The 19,906-nt window shown below is 35.1% G+C and overlaps 1 protein-coding gene across 6 annotated transcripts in view; it reads right to left on the reverse strand.

The window, feature by feature from the left end:
- The window catches only part of LHFPL3 (LHFPL tetraspan subfamily member 3), a 490,487-nt gene that overhangs the window by 274,507 nt on the left and 196,074 nt on the right, over positions 1 to 19,906 (reverse strand). The window lies entirely within an intron of this gene.

Raw genomic sequence — 19,906 nt, forward strand, 5'->3', positions numbered from 1 at the left:
TGGCTACCCTCATGCAGGGGCATAAGGCTTTAGTGGAAATACAAAACATATAAAAACATAAAACCAAAAATAATTCTACAGAAGCCCCTTATTTAACGTTGATTAAGGTTAGTCGAGTTCACCAAACTACTATGCTGACTTCTAGAAGTTTATTCTGTGTACCACTATGACCAGTGATCTTTTCTACCATCTTGTGATTCTTTCTTATTTAGATTACTTCTAAGTTTTACTGTTTCTTGCAAGTGGTAATATAAACAAATTTCCTTAAGAAAATGCATTCTTTCTAAACATTCAAGATTCCACTCTAAGAACTCAGTGAGACTTTCTTACCTTGGTTAGTCTCCTAATTTAATATATAACAACTGAACTCTATTACTGGATAATGGCTAGTGGTTGGTTTACATTTAAATGATATTTTATTAATTGATAGAGAACAAAATGCAATCACGTCAAAAATTGATTAATCAAAATAAAGTAAATGATCTCTCTTTTCTATTTAACTGCTTGACTACAGGGAGGAAATGAATGTTTGCAATGTTTTGATTTGGAGAAGCCTATTTTGACAGTACTTTAAAACCTCACATATCCAGATACTCTCTGCTATAGCTCCAGGAGTGCCAGACTAGCGACTAATAAGTTTAAGTTTTTATCTGGAGATTTTACACACACACACGCACGCGTACACACACGTGTGTGTGCGCGCGTGTGTGTGTTATCTGGAGATTATATATATACATATATTCCTTAGCAAAATAATCAGTGTAATTCACCATATGAACAGAGTAAAAAAATACAATAGTCTCAATAGAGACAGAAAAAGCACTTGACAAAATTTAATACCCATTCATAATAAATACTAGCAAAATAGAAGAGGACTTCTCAATCCAGTAAAGAGTAGTATAGAAAACCTACAGCTAATATTATACTCAATGATAAAATGTTTACTACTTTCTCTTAAGATCAGGGAAAAAAGCAAGGATATCCATTTTTACCACTTATATTTAATATTGTTCTGTAGATCCTAGTCAATGCAATAAGGTAAGCAAAATAAATAAATAAAAGGCCGCAGATTGAAAATAAATAAAAAACAAAGCAAATACAGATTTAATACAATCCCCATCAAAATCCCGATGGCATTGTTTAAAGAAATAGAAGAAAAAATCATCAGTTTTGTATGGAATCACAAAAGACCCCAATAGCCAAAGCCATCCTGAGAAAAAAGAAGTCTGGAGGTATCACACTGCCTGACTTCAAATTATATTTCAAAGTGACAAAAATCAAAACAGCATGGTATTGGCAGAAAAACAGACACACAGACCAATGAAACATAACTGAGCCCAGAAATAAACCCATATATATGGGCAAATAACTGGAGGCAAAAACGTACAGTGGAGAAAAGAAAGCCTCTTCAATAAGTGGTGCTGGGAAAATTGGAAAGCCACCTGCAAAAGAATGAAACTAGATTTCTATCTGTCACCATACACCAAAATTAATTTGAAATGGATAAAAGACCTAAATATAAGACCTGAAATTGTTTAGAAGAAAACATACATACTAAACTCATGGATCTTGGTCTTAGAGAAGATTTTATGAATTTGAATTCAAAGGCAAAAGAAATGAAAGCAAAAATAAATGAATGGGACTATATTAAACTAAACAGCTTCTGCACAGCTAAAGAAACCATCAAGAAAACAGAGGCAATCAATTGAATGGCAGAAGATATTTGCAAACAACACTTCCAATAAGGGGCTAACATCCAAAATACATAAAGAACTCATACAATTCAACAACGAACAAAGCTAATCTAAAAAAAATGGACAGAGGACCTGAACAGTCAATTCTCCCAAGAAGACATAAAAACGGCCAACTGTGCTCAACTTCATTAGCTGTTTGAGAAAATACAAATACAAATACAAATCAAAACCACAATGAGATACTACCTCACACCTGTAAGAATGGCTATTTTTCAACAAGACAAGTAACAAGTGTTTGAGAGGTTGTGGGAGAAAAGGAACCCTCATACACTGCTAGTGGGAATGCAAGTTGGTACAGCCACTATGAAAAACAGCATGAAGGTGTATCAGAAAATTAAGAATAGAATTACATTATGACCCAGCAATCCCTCTTCTGGGTATCTACCCCCAAAATTTGAAAACTTTTATCTGTAAAGATATATGCACCCTGATCTCATTGCATCATTATTCATGGTGGCCAAGACATGTAAACAACTGAAGTGTCCTTCAATAGGTGATTGGAAAAAATATGGTATAGATATACAATGGACTATTAGTCAGCCATGAGAAAAAATGAAATACTGCCATTTGCAACAACATAGATGGGTCTTGAGACTGTCATGTTAAGTGAGTGAAGTAAGTCAGACAGAAAAAGTTGAGAACTACATAATGTCACTCATATGTGGGATATAAAACTGAAAGCAACAAATGAACAGGACAAAAAAAACACAAAAACTCATAGACAGTTTAGTGGTTACTAGAGGGAAATGGGGAGGGGAGGGGAGAAGTAGTTACGGGTAAAGGGCATCAAATATATAGTGATGGAAGGAGATTTGACTGTTGGTGGTGAACACGTAATGCAATACACAGATGATGTATTATTGAATTATATACTTGAAACCTATATAATTTTATTAGCTGACATCACCCAATAAATTTAATTTGAAAAAAAATAATGGACAGAAGAAAAGGGGAAAATGCTTTTATTTACAAATGGCACAATTAAGTAGAAAATATAAAATAAGAGATAATTATTAGATTTAATAATTACAACTTAATAAGTTGGAAAATACAAGGTCCACATATAAAAATCAATAACATTTCTATATATTAGCAATGAAAAATGAAATTAAACGGTGTCGAAAAACAAAATAAATTTTAAAGAGATTTAAAAAAGGAATACATTTTTAAATGATATACAAACTTTTCATATGAAAATTACAAAATATTGCTGAGAGAAATTAAAGAAGACTAAGTAAATTGGAAATAGATGTGTTTGGATTGGAAGACTCAGTGTGGTTAACATCAATTTTCCTGAAAATAGTCATGGATTCAATGCTATTCTGATAATCGCATCAATGCTTTATTTGGTAAAAATTAACAAACTGATTTAAAATTTTATATGGAAATGAAAAATATCTAAAACATCCAAAGCAATCTGAAAAAGAGGAGCAAAGTTAAAGGACTTTAATACTTTAGTTTAAAGTCTACTGTCAAGCTACATTAATCAACATAGTGTGGTACTGACATAACAGGCAAACAGATCAATGCAACAAAATTGAGAGCCCAGACATAGACCCATACTTATATAGTTATTTGCTTTTTGATAGATGTGCCAAGATAATTCAATGGGGAAGAAAAAGTCTTCAACAAATGGTACTGCAGCATCTGGCTATCTATATAGAAAAAGGGAATTTCCTTTTATACAAAAATTAATTTGAGATGGATCATAGACCCTAATATAGAAGCTAAAACTATAAAGCTTCTAGAAGGAGACGTAGAAGATCTTCACAAACTATGAGCAGGAAAGGCTTCTTAGACAGGACACGGAAAACATGCATAAAACAAAAAACTGATAAATTAGTCTTCATGAAAATTAAAAAGTTCTGTTCATTAAAAGGCACTATTAAGAAAATGAAGAGGCCAGTCACACAACAGTAGAAAATATGCATAAAATGTATGTCTGACAAAGAACATGTATCCAGAATACTAAAAAACCTGCTACTCAATAATAAATGGCAAATGAATCAATAAAAATGAAAGAAATATTTAAACAGACACTTCACGAAAGAAGATAAATGAATGGCCAATAAGTATATGAAAAAATGCTCAAAATCATTAGCCTTTGGGGATTTCCAAAATGAACCACAGTAAGATATCATTACACATCTGTCAGAATAGCTAAAACTAAAAAGACTGACAACATAAAATTTTGGTAATGATGTAGAACAACTGGAGCTCTCATACTTTGCTGATAGGAGCGTGCAATGGTTCAACCACTGAGGAAAGCATCTGACAGATGAACAGAATTTTTATATTTCCTATAAAATGAAAAATACACTCACCCTATGACTTAGCAATTCCATTCTTAGCTTGTTATCCAAGAGAAATGAAACATGTCCACAAAAGAAAACTTGAATAAGAATGTCCATCACAGCTTTATTCATAATATTCATTAACTGGAAATGACCTCAGTGTCTATTGGCAGGAGAGTAGATGAATGAACTCGGCGTATTCATACATGGGAATACTGGACAATGATAAAAAGAATTAGGATAGATACAATGCCATGAATGGACCTCAAACACATCATGCTGAGTGACAAAAACCTTACACAAAAGAGCTTATTCAATTTATATGAAGTTTAGAACAGGGAAAACTGATCTATGGTAAAAAAAAATATCAGAACAGCTTCTGAGGATAGGAGTGGGATTGACTGGGAAGAGTATGAGTGAATTTACTGGAGGAATAGGAATGTTCTGTATCTTTATAGGTGTGTGAGTTACAGAGGTATATGCATCTTATGCATTGGCCAAAATTTACCAAATTGTACACTTAAGAATTGTATTTCACACTATAATGAAATAGCAAACTCTAGTTAATGAAATGCGCGCTGAAGTGCTTAGGTATTAAGGTCATTGATGCCTGCAACTCACTTTGAAATATACGAAAAGATGGATCGATAGATGGATAGATGGAAACATATATGATAAAGCAAAAACTTATTCACAATTCTAAAATCTAGGCGGTAGGTACATGGGTGATCACTGCAGTTTTTTCAATTTTTCTTATGTTTGACAATTTTCACAATAAACTGTTTGGGAAAAGGAAAAGATAACATATACTGCAGTTGTCATCTTTGACAGACTGCACTCCTGGACCTTCACAAATAGTCACCAATAATTTGCATATATCAGCACTTCAGAGGGAACCCGACTAGTCAGCCGAAAGGAATTTATTAAGCATAAAAACATTCTCAGAACCTATTTTGACTATAGATGAGTGAGTGATTTAATTTCTGTAAATCTCCTGACAGTCTTTGCAAATTCATTCCTGGGTATCTCATTTTTTCAATTTAGGATTGAACATGGAAAAGTCATATTTATAGCACAGAATCTACCATCAATAATCAGCAATTTAAGTAAGTACTTCATTACAAAAAGCTGGGTTTTGAGTTGTAAATCTTGCTATTAACTAGTAAAGAGACACAACTCTCAACCTCTAGAGCTATGACATGCAAGCTCTAGCTCTAGACTAGCTACATAGTAAGCTCCAAGAGGATGAAAACTCTGTCTTAACTCACTACTGTGTCCCTTGATGTTCCGTGCACATAGCAGATACTCAGTAAACATTTATTTTATTATGGGTTGGGCTTAGTTTTCTCACTAGAGTTTTAATCTGGTTTCTATAGTTTACTTCTGAATGGAGAAAGTTAAGTAACTATAAAATACAAAGTGTTTATTTAGAATAACAATAACAATAGCCAATGTTGACTCACTGGGCCTTCAGAAATGTGGAATGTTTTGGCCTAGCTGCCTTAAGGCCTAGAAGCCACAGGTGAAGGGAGCGGGGTACCTCTGGCTAAAGAAGGGGAGTGTGGATATGTCAGCTAAGGGCAGAATTTATCATAGATGGGCAATCCCCATGTTCAAATGTCTCACGAAGTGGGATGAAAAGTGACAAAGATTATGACTGAAGCAGGCTCATCACAGGGCAGCTCCGCTGAGCCTCCCTGGCAAGGGGATCGCTAAGAGTTACCTATGCCTGGAGGAAACCTTTTCAAAACAAGTCCATAATACTGTGACTCTTAAAACATAAATCACAGTGTCTTTCTAAAACCTCTTTCCTGGAAAAACTAACTGCCTATAACTTGTTTCTGACACTTCGGACACAAACAACTGATATTAAGTGATTTAGAAAAATGCCTTAAATAATTGTCCCCTACTGCATTTCTTTATCTGAGCTACCATTCTCCCGGATATTCTAAAAGATGATAAACTGACAAAATTTCCTTCCAGAATTTTTATTTTCTTCCATAGAGAGACAGAGCCAAATGTATTTTTCTCACTTCCCCAGGTTAAGGAGGGAAAAAGAGTTTGTATTATTGTGGAAACGCTTTAAGCATTTGTTAAAGATGTCAGAACACATTAGAAGCCTTGGGGCAGAATGGGTACAGTGATGGTTTTCTGGAAAATACAAGGTGATAATGAGAGTGACCAACCACTCACAGAAACCACAGCTCAATATGCCTCACATTATAAAGAATAAACTCCATCTTCTGTTTTTCCATTAGCATTTATAGAAGGCATAGTTTATGAAACCAGATGAGAACTTCCAGAAAAACAGTGAATATCAGAGGAACACTAAGGGAAACTATACGTAGATTTAAGAAACATTATATGAAATAGGTATTCATTTTGCTCAAGGGGAATACACACACATTTATAAATATACAGCATATATGCAATCATACTTATATTTATATACTGCTGGAATTTAATTCACTTAGCCCTTCCCCCCAATTATAGAACACCATGTTTTAAAATATAAAGTACTATTGACTAGATTTTAAAAAATATACCAACTTAAATAAAATTTTGAACAATTTTTGAAAGCTATATTTAAAGGTAAGATAGCACAAATCAGATTTACACTGGATTGAAATCTTTTGAGTGTAAACCCCAGAGGAAGCATGTAGCTACTTTGCCTGTATACTACTTAAACTGCAGCTCCCAACCATGGCCTGGAGAATTTTTCCCAGAAGATGTTAGAAAGACCTTCTAAGAGGTTATGAAAATTCCATCTGCATAACTGTAGTTGCCTCTAGAAATACAGTTTAATACCATGATCATTAGTAGCCCTTCCACAGGCACTTAAATTATTGCTGCCTTGGCTCTGCAGTGCCAGTTGCCACTCCTGTGTCTCCTCTGCTTTTTACATTATGAAATGTTAAAGCATTTGATCCATTAGTCTTTCTACATTTTGGAGGTGAGGTTTGTAGGCAGGAATTATACTATTTTATTCCTGCGTTTTCATCTTATTGGAGTTACAGGAGGAACTGCTATGTTTAACTGGTATTCTGCCTGTTTTTAGAAATCAAAGTTAAGTTGGTAGCAGCAGCTAACCTTATCCTGTTTTATTTTTTACTCTGAGACATACAGAGTAAAAAGCATTCTCCTCTGATGTCTTTAATTATGTTGCAGCTGTTTTTTAAAAAAATCCTCATCATAGTAATGTTTGTAATAAATGAGTGAATGAGCCTCCACACTGCACTGAGTTCCCTCTCAACTTTGGTTGGGTGAGTTGCTGACAAAAAGTGTGGGCTAACTACACCTCTGGTCACACAGGGGACCATACCACTGACTGGCAATTCTCTGAGACATACAGAGTAAAAAGCATTCTCCTCTGATGTCTTTAAATCCCACAGTAAATGATATGTACTCAATAGAGATTTGTGTAATTAATCTCCAAATACCTCCAATAATAAATATATAAAAGCCTTTATGCAAAATGTTATTAGCTACTTTTTTAATAAGATGCCAAATTAAACCATTGATTAAATTTAAGGTATATTTTGTTATTATTTAATGAAAATAAATAAGGTATCAAACACAATGCCTGACCCAGAGTAAGTCTTCAGTGAATGTTTGCTGAATAAGTAAACAAAATTAAGTAGATCTTTCTAAAGTTATGAAATAGGAATTTGAAATGTCAAGTGGTATAGTTGAAACAGACAAAATATCTCCCTTATTTCAGGATGATGATACTATGGTATCATCTTGATTCTTATACCTGTGTAGAGCACCACAATACTACATGGATGATGTTTTGTAAGACTATTCTAAACAGTATGGAATTCAAGGTTAGGTTGTGGTCTGGCCTGAAAGTGAGACAACCGTCAGACCTGGGCTGAGAGCTGCAGCTCAGGCTCCTCATCTATAAAAGAAAGAAACTGAACTAAATGAGCTCTTAAGCCTCTTCCAGCACCTAAAGTTGATTCTTTAAAATGAAATCATTTAAATTCTTTTAAATGAAATCATGAGATGATCCATTATTGAGTTGCCAGGCACTCATGACCCCTTTACCCTGGGATGAAACTCTAAGGACAGATCTTCACATCCTCCAAGGATGGCTTTTGTCATTTATATTTGTGGGAAAGCCTCTTATTAAATGCTCTGCCATTGACAATAATTGTAGTTTCCTTGAAAATCGATCTATCATATTAAAAAAAAAAAACAGTTACGATTTTAGGTGAATGTTACTTAGCTAATAACAAGAACTGGGTTTAGATCAGAACAAAATAATTTAATTGCTGGTCTTATACAATCACACCTCTGACCACCAAATCTCTCTCTACTGGGGCCCTCTGTTGTTTCTATGACATGACAGCCTTTTCCCCCCACTCTTTTAAGCACTTCATTAGGATACTTTCACATGGAAAATACCTTAATTGTCTATTACTACTCACAATCTATTAAGAGTGGAGAATAGATTTTCACTAATAAGACAATATAGTTTAAGAATGCAAAAGTAAATTTCTCTGACATAGGCAAAGGAATAAAATCCCTTAACTTAAATTTTGGTAGTTTATCATTCAACAGGAGCTTAATGACACTTGTGAGGAGCTAGTTTATAAAGCAGGAGGAACTAGATAATTCAATCTGCAGACACTGAATAGAAAGAAAATCTTTAGGAAAAATTAAAATATTTGAGAGCATTGACAGAAAATAAATTACATGTGGCCCTATAATGAAATGCAGCGGCTGAAAGTTTAAGACTCTGCAAACACAAAGGTTCGAGTACATAGTAGAAGGATATGATTATTTGCCTCACATACATCAAGATGACTCGAAGTAGAATATGAAGCTTTCAGTGTTAAAGGAGGTAAAAAGAGAACTTGGTGTGACTTCAAAGAATGTCAGCAGCAAGTGATTCAACAAGGCAACTGAATTAAGAGACAAGGTGAAGGGAATTTATCATGTGTAGGCTGGCCACATGTAACCTGACGCCATGAAAAAGAAAGGCAGGGAGAGGATTTTATTTAAGACTTGAAAGCAGTAGTTCCACTGCCACTTCATGTTTACATGATAGAGAAACTGCGGCACAGGGGGACTATTACATGATTGATTTGAAAGCTAGAATCAATGGTGTGGTGATGATAAAGATTTAGTTATAATTTCCAGTTCTGTGGGTATCCAATCAGCTGAGATAATGAAAGTGTAGTCCATAAAAGCAGTTCTCTCACTACACTGCCAGGGGGAGCTTGGGCTCTTTAATTTTTCCTCATTGCTGTTTCTGGACGGGAGACCATACTAATTGTTCTTGAATAATATCAATGAAGTGTTTATGGGTCTTGGCTTTGGACTATTTGAACCTCCAAACAAGAATTAGCTTTCCAAAACAAATCTGATGGTGGCACTGTCACCTCTTCTTTACTGGCCCAGTCCAATTTAGGTGCCTGGAAGCATCTTGCTGGCACCACGCAGTGACATGATGAAGGTGCATCTCGGTTTCTTTGAAGGCACACTTTGCGACTTGCTCATCTTTGCATCCCTTGCCCCCAGCACATAGTCTGGAACATGGTAGGAGTCTATAAAAATTGCTGAAGAATAGAACCAATATATTTTTCAAATAGGGTGTTTCAAGGAAGAGTTCATATAATTAACAAAAGGAAATAAGTCTAAATGTGTGGGAAGTTTCCAGATCATGAATTCCAAAGGTGAAATAATCTCCCAACGGCTTTTGTGGAGTTCCCACTCTTGTCTCTTAGTTCCAGATGTTTTTGAGTCAAGATGGCTGATAAAACATTTTAACCGACTTGAAGAGTTAAAATGACTTGACTACAGTGATGGTTATCCTTGGTTTTGACCAATGTGTAAACTATAAAATTAAGAGGACTGGTCACTCTATATTTTTCAAATATTCTCAGAAGGGAGAACTATTCAAACAGTCTCATTTGTTCTTTCTGTGATGGAATCTGACCCATTAAGTAAAAAGTGTCTCTGAGATACTAGACACTGCTCCAAGTCAGCAGCCAACTGAAGACTGATGCCTGAATTTTAACTGAATTCAAACACTTTCTTTGATGTCAAATACTTTTCTCTAACATCAGTTAAAATATAGTTAGCATTAGAATAAAAATGGTTTATGCACTTATTTTCACATTGCTGGGAATTAAGAACCACATAACAAATTTAGATACAAGAGAGGGGAACTCAGGAGAAGGTAAAGAGAAGGTGTCTAAATAAAGAGAGGAGAACAAGAAGGTTGGGTTATTTAACTCAACTGTTGACTCTTCATTAATGCAGACACACACACTGCTGACTGCTAACCACTGACCACTGAGAGTAGGTCTTTGAAAATATGAACATAAAAATAAATCTGATCTGCCCATCACCAGCTTCAAATATTTTATCTTCTCCTGGAGCAGTATTACTTTCAAAGAAAAAGGAGAGTGTTTCTCTCTTTCCTTCTTCACCCCTGCCCCAACTCCATAACAGCTTCTATACTACCATCATCTACTTGGATAGGTTTGAAATTAAGATAACTCCTCAGGCCCCTTTATTTGCTAATTGGGCCCAGTATCAATGTCCCTGCCTCCTAAGTGTCCAAAAATGTTCATGGAAGTATCTCCCATTGACCTCTTTACTTGTCTTCAGTCAGTTCCTTTTCCCTTTTCCCTCGGTTGGACTCTCAGACTCATCTCACAAGGGGACATTGGGCATGTTCTCATGCAACTTCCTGTTTCAGGGTCCCCTAAATTTTCCCTCAAATTTACCTACATTCAACCCATCTTTGTATGCATACTCAAGTTTTAGAGGATGAAGTGGGTCAAGTCCATACCTTCTCCGGTAAACTCTAGAACCACATTTTATCCACCATTGCCTATTTCTTCCCCATATCTTCAATCATTACCACCCTTTGGATGCTTTTCCTTCTACTAGTTGTTTCCTTCTAGTTATGATCCATCTTTCTCTTCCTTTTTCATCAAAACTCTCAAATGCATCCTTACTTCTTCTTTCGATCTATTCATATATATCCATTGCAATCCAGCATTCATTACTACCATCTCTACCTGCTAATAATCATCCTGCATTGGGTTGCAAAATCTAACGGAAACCTTCTGTCCTTAAAATATTGAATTTCCTTCCTGAACTTTCATACTGATAATGTTTTCCTTCTTGAAGTTCTCTACTTCCTTGGCCTTCACAATGCCATGGGCTCCTGGTTCTCCTCATTCCTTTCTAACCATTATTTTTCCACATCTTTTTTTCTGGACCTTCTTTTTCTGCTTGTTCTTCAAAAGGGGATTTTCCCCAGAGTTTCATTCTCCTTTTACTCTTTTTATCACTCTATGAAATCTCCCTAGGTGATCTCATCCACTTGATGGTTTTAACTAGTACTTAACTTTCCTATATTTCAAGTTATGAGCTCCACTTCCATATTTGAATATCTGATGGTCTCCTCAAACCTACACAGTCAAAACCAAACTCACTGTCCCTCCTCTAACCCAGCTCTCCCTCCTTTATTGTCTGCCCTAGTTGAAGGTGTCATCATCCACCCAATCATTATGTTAGAACCGAGTCCTAATTTTACTCCTGCTTCTTTCTCACATAGCCCAAGGCCAATTATTCACAAAGTCTTGCTTATTTTGATTCATATGTAGCTCTCAATTTTTTCTTCTGCCTGGCTTAGTTCAGGTCCTTATAATTTTTTATAGGTTATAGGCACAGCCTCCTCACTTATCCCCCTACCTCCAGCTTTGCACGTTTAAATTCATTCTTTATTCTTTAGTGAGAGTGATCTTTTTAGACTATAAATTTGGCACTACTCTCATGCTTTAAACTTTCCAGTGACTGCCTAGCCACTCACTTCCTCTTAACACTTTATGCTCTCAAATGAACTATTTGAAATTCTCTATATACTCTGTGCTGATTCTTTCATCCAGGCTTTTGTTTATGCTGTTCTTTCTGCCTGAATACCTTTCTCTCTTTAATCATTTTTATGCCTACTTATCCTTTAAGATGCAAGTGACTTCTTCCAGGAAACTCACCCTGACATCCTCACTCCCACCTGCTTCTATACACACTCCCATAGCTTCTCCTAGAGCATATCGTCTTTAACTATCTATTAAATACATCCCATCAGCATAATATATCTCTCTCCTGAGAAGAACTGAGTGTTTATGTCCTTAGAATTGCAGTTATTGATTCGTGTTTGATGTTTAGTAAATGCGCATTGAATGAATAAATCAATGAAATGCTGTATCGTTTTCATGGAAAACAGGAAACTTGAGGCTATATGGATTCAGTTGATTTTTAAGTGCTTCATAAGGATAAGAGTCATCAGAAGACAAATGATTAAACAGAGGTTTGAGCTAGAGTCTAAAATTCAGTGAAGGTAAGAAGAGAACCTTTGGGGATAGGTTCACTGTGGGCAAGAACCCAGTGAGAGACTGTCAGAGAGACAAAGATATATCTAGAATAGGATCCTCAGGAAGTGATGGCAGATAAGACTGATGACGTTTGGAAATTTGGCACTAATCACTTTCTCATTTAAGCGTTAGTCATGATGTTGTTATAGCCATAATTTGTTTGCTTCTCAAAGGATCTGGAGGTCAAGGTATAAGACCGTTGACTGAAGGTCACTGGGAAATGAATGGTCCATAAAACAGTGCAAGTCATGGCAAAAGGACAGCAAACTCTCACCCGTAACACAGAGGATCAGTATGTCTGCCCTGGGAGAAAGACTTATGTTCACTATGGTTGTGGAGTAGGCAAATTTATTCTTTGCTTAGACAGGATGGCAGTCTTAAAGGTTAAGAACCAATGCCAATGCCTAGCACTGGAAGGATGTTGGAGGTACTCGAGCCCACTTATAATCTCCATTAGTTCTCTTCCCTAAACTATTGAAAATGAACAGTCTAAATAGCAACAGCATGCTTGCAATCTTGGCTACAGGATAAATTCCTTAACCACCTGTTCCAAAGAGATTGCCCCCTAAACATGGAGGTTCTGGAGACACTGCTTTCAAGAACACCAGTCTAGGGTAGGGGAAGCAGGTTCCCTCCTCATTTCTGAAGAATAAAGTGAGTGAGCCCACCATGGGGACTTTTTGGGCAGGTCCTATCTCCAACTGGAGGCACTATCTGCTATCTTATCATCCACTTTTCACATGTTAAAAATATACTTTTCTTTGGTCAATAACATTAAAATGTACATAACACTTTTAGTGAAATTTACAGTCAGAATTGTCTAGCTAGCCATACTCAATTTCTATTATTTTGTTTAAATAAACTTATCTCGAATTTCTTTTCAAGGTTGGTTCTTTTCAGTATAATTAGGGACATGTTATAGTCTTCATGCAAACCCTTACAGAGAATTCCTAAAAGCCACGGGGCAAGGATAATGGTGTAGTAGAATAGTTTGAGAGGCGGGGGTCCGATATCTAGTTTTGGTTCCATGATTAATTGAGCCAGGCACAATTTCTCTCTGTTTCATTTTTCTGATTTGCCAAACTGGGGAAATTGGATTCCTTCTAAGGCTATTTCCAACTCTCAAGTTTAAAGAATTAATAATATGCAAAATATTCTTAGCCACTTCTTAAAAAGAAGTCTTTTTCTGTATGTGTTCCATTTTCATTCTCTCAGAAACGAATATACAAGAAGTAATTTATTACTTTCATTGGACATTTATAATGATTAAAGAGTTAATATTTATTATCAAAAACACTGACCATTTTTTAGTAAAACTCTCACAGATTACATTGGGGTTAAAATGTACTGGGTGCCCTTTCTCATCCTTTTCCCAAGACCTGCAAGCATAGAGCATTCTACAGCTGCTCTTCTTTAACTCCAAAACTGCCTTCTCTTTCTCTAGGACAGTAACATATGCAAAACTCTAAAATTATGTGAGACTGGGGGAAAAGTCTTAAATAAACATAAATAAAGTTTAAAAGTAAGCTTTCCAAAGTAAAAAAAAAAAATCCTTTATCATATATCACTTCAGAATAGGTAGTTAGATTTCTATTTATCATGAAAATGTGTAATATAGATGGATTTTTGACAATACCTGTGTTTACCACCCTCAAATTCTCACAGTATTTTTTTCGTTTTATTTTCTAGAGGACATCTTGCTAGTTCTTCTCCCTTTCCCACTAAAAGACTCTAAAAAAATTAGGAACTCTAAAAGTTGCTATGTTCTTTGAGCAGTTTTCCATAGGTTTAGAATTTGTCAAAGCACTACTTTAAAAATGTAAAGTCCTTTAAGGGATTTTTCTGAATAGAAAGATGATAGTTATGTTTCCAGTATAAATGTATGTTAAGTGTACTTTATGCTATCCTAATTTTGTGAAAGTTAATAATCCATTAATGATATTGTAGGACTTTTGTGTTCCTTATCCAGCACAGCTTGTTCCTGTCCTTGTCTCTGCTCCCTAATGAAATGCATGGTAATGGACCAATATGACATGTTTCTTTTCAGATGAAGCAATGGTGTTCTGAGTAGATAATTAAGCCATTTCTCTTAGTTGGACTTTTCCTTGGTCGACAATCTTTAGTGGTGAATATAAGTGGAAAACTCACTTTGTATGATTTTTAGATTATTGGGAACTTCTACAATTTCTTAATTTTGCTGGGGTTTTTCATAGTCATCTATTTTTTTGTATTGCTTTGGACACAAGATATCTGCATTAGTAGTAAATATTTTCGAGCTGTGATACAACAATCTTTTATTCCAAATTTCAATCATTCCATTCCCTGCCTCTTCAAATTTATGCTCTTTTGTGGATGGATGTCATTCATACTGACACAGAAATTAAAGTGGAATATTATTCTATTTTAACAAAGACAAAGGAGAAAGCTTAGCTGGGGGAACTTTAAAGGGAAGAGGAACATGCAGCATGCAGTTGTGCAATGCAAAGTACCGTGACCAGAATAAATGATGGTATTGAGAGAGAAGAGGAATGTTACCCACTAATCCCCTTTTTATCAGGAAGGGCCACTGAAAAGAGCTTATTGAAAAACAGGAATATGCTCCTCCCGGCCTATACCTAGGATTCTTGCTGTTAGGTAGAAAGGGCCACTCAGTGACTGATATAAGTAGAACTGTAGCTGAGAACAGGAGGGACAAAAAATTCCAAAGGAAGCAAACACATGGAAAATCATCTCATACTAGTTGGCATTTCCTTTACATCTCAGTTTCCTAAATGTATCCATATATTATTTAATAGCCAAACACCACCTGCACATTATTTCTTAATATTTTTCTTTAAATGAATTCACTTTTCTTCCCTAAATCAATTGATTTAAAGAAAACTCCCTATACTACTTTTAAAAGAAAAAAAATAACAATTGCTATAAGGTAATTGTTAATGAAAATACAATAAAAAAAAAACCTATCTAATTCTAGCTAAATCTTGTGGTCAGTCAAAAGCTGTGCCTGAAAAGACCTACTCTTTCTACTTGAAAGGAAACTGGTTAACATTAAGAGACCAACATGAGACTTAGTTCTTTTAATTAACATAACTGAAAGATAATTAAAGAAGAAATACCTTTATCATTTATGATCTGTGTTATTCTGTGTGGTCCCTAACACCTAAAATCACCTGCTGTAACACCAGTGCTCAAGTTCCAAACTTAGGAAAACACTGATCTACTTTAATCCCTATACAAGATTAACCCTAAAAAGCAGAGTGCTATTAGGAAATACATGCTATTATGAGGTAACTAATTAGTAAAATACTAAGAATCATTTCTGCTCTTTTGAAAAAATTATCAACCAGAAATAAAATACAATAGATCACATTTTATAAAGAGAGAAAAAATATGTAGTTCTATGACACTAGGGTACATAAAAATTGTTGGACAACATCATAAATATTCATAAATATTTCATGTTTGAAGAAAAGGAAATCTCCCCAAACAGCTTGATTTTTGCACCCCAATTACATTAATAAAGCTATAGAATTCTTCTCCTTCTCCGGATGAATATTATTTCTTTTGAACTAAAACAGACTTGATCATTCACCAAACCAACGCCCACATTTCTCCCTTGCTCCCAAAGTCATATTTCCAAAAGGTGAACCATAGATGAGCCTATGGTTGTATATTAAAAATTTTTTTTTTTGTAACAAAATATAGGTTCAAATCTGTGAGGAAAATCTTTAAAAACACCATCATTCTTTCTGACTTGGCAATTTTAAAAAAAAACTCAAATGGTACATCTCTTGAAGGAAAAAAAATTACTCAGTTAAAATTTGTAGTTTAAGACAGACTGACAGCCAGAAAGATATCAAAGAAAAAAAATATCTCAGGGTTATGCTTTGGAAAGGGGGTGTTAAGATTTTAGAAGGTTTTTATATTCTACTTTACATATTGCATATTAAATTTCTTTAAATAAGAAAAAAACGTTTTTTGGTAAAAAATATTTTTACCAAAATGTAGTGCATCCAGAGACTCATCAGGGTGATGAATATACCAAATACCATTCTTCTGAGGGAGGAATGAGAGTGGGAGAATGTTTAGCCTGGAGAAGACTTAGTTGTCTGCAAATGCCTACAGGGTTGCCAGAGGGGGGAAAAGATGAAATACATGTGGTGTTTCTTCTGAAGGCAGTATTTAGGTTAATTGGTGGAAATAACAGGGAAGCAGATTTTTGTCTCTATTCATGGAGCATTTTTCTTATAACTTGAGCCACCCATTAGTGGATATGGCTTTCTTGAAAGAAGTGAGCTACTTTTCACTAAATGTGCTCAAGAGAATCACTTATGAGGGGCTTCAGAGATGAGATGGCTACACTGTAAGGAGGCAAAGGATGGAGAATGCAAGAGCTTCAAGGTTTTGTCCAAATGGAAGATTCTCTGATTTGTGCTGAAACAGAACTTCATTCCACACTTCATCTTTTGCCACTGACTGAAGATAAAAAACAGAGGAAAGAGTCTGGTTTAATGGAGAATCATTTATGGTCTCTTGACTGGATAAAATGACAAATTCTGAACTTTTTCATAGCCTTTTTATTATACAGTCTAAAGCAGACACTTCAGGGCACCATGTAAAAATGAGAAGAATGAGTTACAGACATCATAAATTTTAGGGTGAAGTTGCTGAAAGAGTTTGTAAGAGGCTTTTTAATACTAAGGCAACATGAATTTAAACAGAGTGTAAAATAAAATCAAATTAACATTTTAATTCAGATGCTACTCTTATTCACATATGCTGGGTTCTCCAAAAGAACTCTTTTTATCAGGTGAACACTAATGGCAGGAAGTGTGAGAAATGTGAAAATGTCTGATTCTTTACAAAATAAGAACAGCTAGTATTCCAGAATAATTATTAGGAGGAAAAGTGGGATTATCTAGGTAGGGTGTATATTTATATATATGAGTTCATAAGAAAGCAGCATAGAGCTTATTAGAAATACTTCTATTGGTGAAAACTGATGATTATGGAGACAATGCCACTGTTAGGCATCCATTCTAAGATAAACAAGGACAGGTACTAGAAATGAATTTGCTCCTTACTATCAAGGAGACAGGAGTTCAAGAAAACTGCTCCGTTCTTTTTTTTTTTTTTTTTTTTGCTTGTGACATAATAAGAAATGCAAATTATTTCACTAAGCCCAGGTTCTGATTTGAATCCTGGTTTACCTAACATTGGCTGAGTAGACAGTGGTGTCACTGAGAACATAGCAATTTGAGCTCCTGAAATTACAGTCCTTCTTGTGAGAGAAACATTCTTGCATATGGAAGTCACCCAAGGAAAGGTTGATGCATTAGCTGTCTTTAACCAAAGTGTGGTGCCACCATGAGGGCTCTAAGCAATGCTGATGACCAATGCTGATGAGCACACGGCAGGACTGACAAGAACAGGCAAAATGTGGAAATAGGAAGATTTCAATCGACTGATCAATCAATCAATCAATCCAAATTGATTGGGTTTACTCTGTAATAATAAATTTTACCCATCCCACAATTTTTCAATGGCCATTGGAAATTACAGCTTTTATAACAAAGAAATATTCTAATTTAATTTCAGACAGCACTTTAAACATGTAAAAGAAAACAGATTTTGGAGAAATTAACATCATATAAGACTCTGGTGCTCCAAAACACAATGAGGCATGTCTCTGTTGTAGCAAATATTTATGATTCTCATGTGTTTGTCTTAAGATTGTCCTTGAAGATAATTAGGAAAACTGAGTAGCAGCTGGGGTGGAAGGACAGTATAGCACAGTGGTTGAGAAGAAAGTCTCTAGCATCAAATGGAGTTGGGTTTGAATCTTATTTTCATTGTTTATAGGCCATGTGACCTGAGGCAAGTTACTCAACTTTACTAAGCCTGCTTTGTATCATGGGCACAGGGAAAACAATAGCATATACCTTATAGGGTTTGCTGTCAGAATTAAATGACATAGTACCTGAAACTAAGCATGTGCCTAGCACATAATAAATTTTAGTTATCTTTATGAATACCATATTTACAATTGTTGCTATTAATGAGAAATTAATATACAATTTTTTTCTACCTTTGCTATAAACGTAAGACTACTTAATTTTGTAGGTCGAATGTTATTCATTCATATAAATGTGTTTATTGAATATTGGCTAGATGCTGGTGATACAAAGATGGATAAGACATTTCTCTGTCCTTATGTTGCCTGAAGTCTAGTAGAAGAAACATTCATGAAAAATAAATACTTGTACTACAATGTCATGGGCGCTACACTAGAAATTAATGTAAGAGATACCATGGCTCAAGGGAGAAAGGCAAGGACGCAGGGAGACTTGATCCTCTGATTCTCTGTACTTTGATTTCTATATTGTCTGTAGGTGATCATTTATCCAGAAACATAACACAAAAGACAAGTTGAAAAACATAATTTAATAAAAATATGTCAGTGGAAGCCTTGAATCCTGTAATGAAGACTAATCACCAAATCTATTAATTCTTAGGGGGATTATTTTTTGTTAAAATACATTTGTTAGCCTGTCACTTTCCCATATACTCAATATATGCTTCAATATTCAGGCAGTATAAAACTTCTTTCCCCATTAATTCACATAAAAAAAAAAAGCCCACTAGATTTTTAGTAACATCATGTTATTTTACATACCAAAGAACAGTCATGGGAAATTTAGCAGCAATCTAAGGAACTGATTGAAAAGTTTAGTCATTAATTTGTAATGCTTTAGAAGATGAATTCTGATTTCTCTGGCCTCTGGGAGGGTACCACTAGTGGATTTTTTTTTTTTTTGAATCAAGAATTTGCACCATGTCACATGTGATAAAAAGACCAAGACAACTGGTAAGGAACAGAAAAGCTGCCAGATAAGCAGTATGATTTTTAGGATATAATATAAGCTGCAGTCATGCTTGGCTTTCTCAGCTTAAGAACTTCCTGTCTCTTTTACAAATACTGAGCATCTACCGTAAGATAAGAAATAAAATTCAAAGAAGAATAGGACATGGTTCTTTCCAAGGAGCTCACACTTTGGTGAGGGAGATGAGCGAAACACAAGTACATTTAGCACAAAAGGAAGAGTGCCACATGGTATTAGATGCTAAGCCAGAACAGCACGTCAGAATCACCTTGGGAGGTCCACCTTGCATCTACCAAGTTGTTCTCTATGGAGCCTGAATTTGAAAATTCTCCCCAGATGAATCTCAGGTACACAAGTATTAAGGATTCTATTGGAAGCTCTTTATCTCCAGGGTTCTTGAGGGCCCATAGGAGGGGTGTGGGGATTGAAGAGAAGGGTAATTTATTATTTTTTAAATATAATTTTATTTGTTTGTTTTTTTATTTATTTAATTTTTTTAGGCAAGGCAATCCTTGGTTGACCTCACAAATTGCAAGGACCTTTTCAACTTACAATTCCTTGTTTTTTATTTTTTT

This window comes from Rousettus aegyptiacus, unplaced genomic scaffold (assembly GCF_014176215.1).
Source record: "Rousettus aegyptiacus isolate mRouAeg1 unplaced genomic scaffold, mRouAeg1.p scaffold_m13_p_13, whole genome shotgun sequence".
Lineage (NCBI taxonomy): Eukaryota > Metazoa > Chordata > Mammalia > Chiroptera > Pteropodidae > Rousettus > Rousettus aegyptiacus.